A 7,063-nucleotide genomic window follows, 5' to 3' on the forward strand; every position below is an offset into this window, starting at 1 on the left:
TCTGCTGCAACCACATCTTCTCAGGACAAAATTATTCTCAAAAGGCAGAAGTTCACAGAACGTTGTGAGCCCTGGCCGAAGCTGTTCCCCATTCCACAGTCTTCATATGAAACCGAAATGTAACTGGAAAGAGCCACTGAGAGTATAAAAGAATGGAAATCTTCTGCCCACCTCCAAAGTAAAGACTGACATTCTTTAGAAGTTGGCTGAAACTGTATTTTCAATTATGGCCTATTCTTCCTATTATCTTGGGGCAAGCACTAGTGAAGAATTTCAGTGCATACAATCTAAATCAATCAGAAAAATGTTATATTATACATTTTGTATACATTTTATATTCCACAATAAAAGTTTGAATGTTCTCTTTGTGAAATTGATTCATTTTACTCAGAAAAGAAGTTAAATTAATTTGATTTTCTCTTACTATTCAGTCATTATTTATAAAGTTTAATTGGGAAATTATTGAATCCAATTTGAGTTTTACTTAAAAACAAAAGGTTTTCATTTCTTTGTAATGGATATTTTAGTCATTTTTTACTAAACCTTTGCCAGATTGTTAGTAAATTCAAAGTAATTTTTCTCAGAGATTAATTTCAAATGAATTATTTTTTTGTTACAATTAGGCAATTTTAACTTTCAATTTGAGATTTTGTCCCTAAATCCAACACATATTTACAAGTGAATGTTATTAATATCTATTTTTGTTTTTTGTTGAAATTTAATTAACATTTTATATAAATTTTACATAAGTCACTTGAAATTAAAATCTACTTAAGTAAATTAAGTGTCACTTTGTTGCCATAGGTTTTTTAAGTAACCTCTAGTCACAGTTTTTACAGTGTATGGTCCCCGCTCAGTCAGTCCTTTGACTGACAGAAGCCTGTGAATTATGAGAAAAACAGAAATTCTGTTTTAAACCTGTGGTTCTCAAACTGTTTTCTGACACAGTCCACATTAGAGTAGTTCAAGCCACACAACCCACAACTTTAAATAACAACAGCATCCAAGTTCAAACCAAACATGAGCCAGTACAATATCATCTACACTGTAAAATCTAATTAGTTCCCAGAACTCAAAAAAATTGGATCAAGTTTACGTAAGATGACCAAGTTGAGGCAACTTACTCATTTTGAGTACTGTACAGCCGTGTTAGTTCCCAGAACTCAAAAAAATTAAGGAAACTCGTTGCCTCAAAAAAAACTAAGTAAAACTTACTTAAGATGACTGTTAGGACAACTTATACATTGCAAGTCTGCAGTATTAAGAATAACTTGATATTTCTGACTGTACAATACTAATTGTTTACCTATTGACAAACATTTCAAGTTACACTAAATGAAAAATCAATTTGTGTAACCTGAATATGATTAAAAATAATTAACAACACTTTTTGTAATGATGTTAAAATCAGCACAACTTTTATTTTCAAACACAACAAAGTATAACAGCCAACATACTGGACACTGTTCTGCTGAACAACAAACAATTATAATCTTACAATGAAACAAAGTCTCAGATGTAATTATTCTGAAAATAAGTTTAGGCCTACCACAGTTTGTTTTGTACTTACATTACTTATATAATCAAAATAAAATATTTGTTGTTCTGTCACAAGTGCAGTCTCTGATTTAAACAACACATTTGTTTTCCATTCCAACACATGAGCTGGAATGTTGTATTATTTTAAGGATGCTTGTTTCCAGTCCAGGCATTACTGCCTGGATGACTGTCATGGATCGAGGTGATCCAAATGTAGGTGCAGAACAGAAGTCTTTAACTTCCCTTAAGTACAGTGGCAGTGGATGTGGGTTGGAGATGCAATGAGCTCGAACCTGCAGGCGACCATCTTCACTGACCACACCATCTGTGACGGAGGACTCGTCTCTCCTGTTGTCCTGCAAGCAAACAATCATATTTTTTGGAACATGAACTTATTTGCTTTCTTAAAACATTTTTTTCTGCATTTGGTATAGAACAGACTCCAATTTAGACAATCTCAGGCTCCCTCCCCACCGGAGAGGTGACATTCAATGTCCCACTTGTCAGTCTGGATAGCCCTGACCACCACCCAACACACAATAATGTCATGAAAGCATCATTTTAAGGGCTATGCAAACATGGCCAATAACTTTCATTCTAATGATGTGCAAAATGATTTTGGGCACAAAACAAATTTTGCTGTTAGAAAACTTGCAGACTTCACTATATACAGTGTAGACCCTCTAAACTAAGTTTGGGGGATGTGATCTTTCAAGAAATGCAGACCAAACTGTTGTTTGTTTACTTACACAGCATGTCTTGTAGAATTAACTGGAGTCACAGCAACAGCATAGTGCAGTCATATCTCAAGTCTAATCACAGAAGACAGGAAAAGATCAGAAAAGAAACAACTTCCCCAAACCAAAGCACAAATAAAACAATAAGTAAAACAGGCGGATCTAAAGTATGATTAAAGTTCAGCCGGATTAATATAAATGTCACTGACAGTTGCTAATATATTGGAAAACCAAAACACTTACTGATTTCTTTCTGTCCAACAGCAGGAGTGCTGGTCCGGAGCCTCAAAGACAGTAAGAAGCAAGCAGAGGGAGAAAAAACAGAACATTTTTCAGAAACTGATTTGATCCTTAATGGCTGTGCAATCACTGTAACATAGAGTTTGCTTATGTTGTTAAATAAAGGCTAGATTTGACATTAATAGATGCCACAGATGTTCAAAAGCTGCCACAAAGCATGAAAAAAAAAAAAAAAAATAGACGCTTCCAAAAACGTCAGAGCATTTTTGCAAATATGTGATGTCTTGATAAATCGAGCAGATATTTGAACTTTACACAGCTACATTCTCGCCTGAAAATATCTTAAAAGTTTATTTGGTGACCCAGAAAAAGTAATAAGTTTTTTAGCTGCGCTCCTCCACCATTGCCGCGCTTACAAGTACGCACAGGCTCCAACAACCGGGGCCGACAAATGCGATCCTCCTTTTCCCCAGACTACCCTTTCTGGGTCACAAAATAACCTTTTATTTTTATTTATTTATTTATTTTTTTTTAACCTGTCCCATTTGGTTCTTTTGCCATCAGAATTATTGTCTAAAGGCGAAGGAAGATGCCCAACGGATTTACTTTACCAAATGGACCATCCCAGCCTTGCCGTAATGGTCCATTTGATTCAACTTTTTATTGTTTATTTTATTTTCACTTGCTGAATACGGGACAGACTTGACTGGAGGAGAGAACGTGGAGAAAGAAAGAGGGAAAGAAAAAAACCTGAGAAGAGGGACGGGGAAAAGGGCAAAAACAAAACCAACAGAATAAGCAGACAAAAAAAATACATATATCGATCACCTGGATCACCTGTTGAGAAAGAAAAAGAAAGCAAGAGAAGAAAACGAGAGTAATAAACAAGATCACAATGATATATGGGAATATGACAGTAAATACTAAATATTAAACATTATTGTGCAGCACGTGAGATCGACAGCGCACAGTGTGCTTTGAGGTAGGAGCCAAAAAGGGTGTAGTTTGTGTGTGTGATCACCCGTGTGTACACCTGTGAGCATGAACGCTTGTTTTTAAAAGGTTCCTTCATGTAACGATCTGCTAGAGGGTGTGGGGGCCACTGCCCCGACCTCCAGGGCATGAAGCAGGTATGGAGGAGATCAAGACTCCAGACATCCAGAGGCCCTCAGAACACAAGAGACCAAGGAAGACCAACAGAGGGGCAGCCGCGCCACTATCCCAGAAAGAGCTGAGGAGAGTCCCAGATGAGGGGTCACTCAGCAGCCGCGGAGCAGAAGCCAGGGGGGGTTGCAGTGACGTGCCCGTGAGCTCCGCCGGCAGCCAGCTGTGCCTGAGTGGCCGAGCCCCGGGCCGTGAGGCCGAGGGCACCCCATCCCAAAGTGGCCCGAGCGAGCCCCAGGCTCCAGGCCCCAATAAGCAGCCGCCAAGGAGTGAGCCGGTGGGTACCTGGGCGCCCACCCCCGGACACAGAGAACCACCAACGCACCGATGTCTGAGGGCATCCGCCACCGGCAGGGGAAGTGGTGGGGGGAGATGGGCCTCCAAACCTTGGAGGGCCTGAGATGTCCCCAGAGAGGTGGCGCCTGATACCCAACCTGACATATAGACACAGACAAACAGGCACACACAGATACAAACATCTATTCCCACCCTCATGCTCTCATATACAATTGCTCAACACTCACCCAACGTGGAGACAGACATAGAGAGACACTGTACACACAATCACACTCCCCAAGCGTACTCTAAGCCCCGAGTCTAGGTACCCTTGCCCCTGGAGGGGGAAACTGCACCCAGACTCAGGTGGTGTTACCCTTTTCCCTGCGGTGGGGAGAAGCAGACCGCCCCGACTCCGCAGCAGCAGGGAGGCCCCATACACCAGACCCCAGTCGGACGGCCAATTCCTCCTCCTAGCCCCCCCGCTCCAGCAGGCCGCTGAGAACGGGGGTGTAGGAAGACTCCAAACCTCCCTCCACCCGCTCATATGTACTGTTGATGTATGTGTGTTCTAAGGTGCATTTAAAACCCAAGAGGGCATGGAGCCACCTGCCAGAGCAGCAGGTAAGCGTATAGCCCCTCCTGCTAGCCCTCAATGTCTACATGTATTTAAAATTGAGAGGTGGGCAACGACGCCAGGGGTGAGGTGTACACCCTGATGGTAGTTTGGAATCCGTGTAGCGTGCCCACCCCTAAGATCCTATATGTATGTGTAATGAGAGTGTGAGTAATGTGAATGTCTAAGTTGTGGGATAAAATTGAGGCAGAGGCAGCCAGAAGGGGACAGAGGGGGGGGATGTCTCCTCTGCACCCTGGTGACACACCCCTACCCCAAGGCCCTGCATGTGTGGGTGATTGTGGTGGAGCGGGAAGAGGGAGGCCGCTGGAGATGGGGAGGGAAGGAAGGGAGGGGCAAAAAACAAAATAACCTTTTAAGATATTTTCAGGCGAGAATGTAGCTGTGTAATGCTCAAATATCTACTTAATTTATCAAAATATCACATATTTGCAAAAGTGCTTCCACGTTTTCGGAGAGCTCTGTTATCCACCAGCGCGATAGCTGACCGGGAGGTCAAGGCTCGATAGAGTCCGGGAGCACAGCTAACTCCTGGCGTATTCTTTTCAACCCCCTGCACTATTTTGCTACTCAGGCTAAACATGATATATATAAAAAAAAACAAAAAAAAAACACCCAGCACGCCCCTGCGGGCAGTTTATCCTTCAAGCTCGGGTCCTCTACCAGAGGCCTGGGAGCTTAAGGGTCATGCGCAGTATCTTAGCTGTTCCCAGGACTGCGCTCTTCTGGACAGAGATCTCCGATGTTGTTCCCGGGATCTGCTGGAGCCACTTGCCTAGCTTGGGAGTCACCGCACCTAGTGCTCCGATTACCACGGGGACCACCGTTACCTTCACCCTCCACATCCTCTCGAGCTCTTCTCTGAGCCCTTGGTATTTCTCCCGTGTTCCTTCTTTCTGATGTTGCTGTCATTCGGAATGGCTACATCGATCACTACGGCCGTCTTATTCTGTTAGTCTACCACCACTATGTCCGGTTGGTTAGCCACCATCATTTTGTCCGTCTGTATCTGGAAGTCCCACAGGATCTTAGCTCGGTCATTCTCCACCACCCTTGGGGGCGTCTCCCATTTTGACCTCGGGACTTCCAGGTTATACTCGGCACAGATGTTCCTGTACACTATGCCGGCCACTTGGTTATGGTGTTCCATGTATGTCCTGCCTGCTAGCATCTTGCACCCTGCTGTTATGTGCTGGATTGTCTCTGGGCCATCTTTACACAGCCTGCACCTGGATCTATGGATCTATGGATCTTGTACTCAGAGCTTGTTCTTGTGCTGCCATGATTAGTGCCTCTGTGCTGTCTTTCAGTCCAGCTTTGTCCAGGAGCTGGTAGGATTTCTGGATATCAGCCATCTCCTCTATCTGCCGGTGGTACATACCGTGCAGGGGCCTGTCCTTATACATATATATATATATATATATATATATATATATATATATATATATATATATATATATATATATATATATATATATATATATATATATATATATATATATATATATTACTTACTTAGTTAGTTAGTTAAGGCTATGGATTGAAAATACCCCCACACCCCACCCTACCCCTAACGGCTGCACCTCCCGAAGAATTTTGTCTGGGCTCTTATCTCACTTATTTATTTCAAACAATCAACAGAAAATTTCACAGACATATTTTTATATAAGGTTTTTAAGGCTGTGGTGTTAATTTTTAAGTAACATGAGCCCAGCGGCAACGCTAGGCTAACACTAACTAGCTAGCAAGATTTTAAACCTGGTGCTAAACTAAGAGAAGCCACAAAATCAGTTTGAATAAGAGTAAACATTTACTCACCAAGTCAGTGTATCAGGTAAAGATCCACAGCAATGACAACATTAATCGCTTGAGCTGAAGCTTCTCCAGGTTTGCTCAACATATTCCATAAAAAATGCACCGTGAACATGCGGACTGATCCGCGAGGGAGGAGGACGGTAGTGACGTGGCATTTTCAAAACACATCTTTCATCCTTCCGCCCTGAGAAGCAAAACTTCCAGCTTACTTAGTTTTTCTAAGTTAAGACAACTCAAATAAATTGAGTTTATCAGCATTTTTCCATAAAAAGAACTGGTGACTTATTTAAATCGAGTTCTAATAACAAATTGATAAAAACTGAGTTCAGCCTATTTAATATTTTTAATTAAACACAATATTACATTTTACAGTGTATGAACTTCTATTTCTTTCTTTTCCCTGAAAGAGCAACATCATTTCTGTTTGGGTTTTTTTTTAAGTGGAGAGTTTCAGCTTTAATTCAAGAGGTTAAACAAACCATTAAGTGTTTAGAAGTAACCACCATTTTTATAGAAAGTCCACAATTTTCAGAAGCTCAACAGTAATTGTACAATTGACTGACGAGCAGTGCCATGTGGGAACTCTCCCCTCAATGTTTCATGATAAATGACACAGATTTTTTTTTAAATGTGTTTGTGCTAGAATAATAAAAGG

This window comes from Oreochromis aureus, linkage group 13, assembly GCF_013358895.1.
Source record: "Oreochromis aureus strain Israel breed Guangdong linkage group 13, ZZ_aureus, whole genome shotgun sequence".
NCBI lineage: Eukaryota > Metazoa > Chordata > Actinopteri > Cichliformes > Cichlidae > Oreochromis > Oreochromis aureus.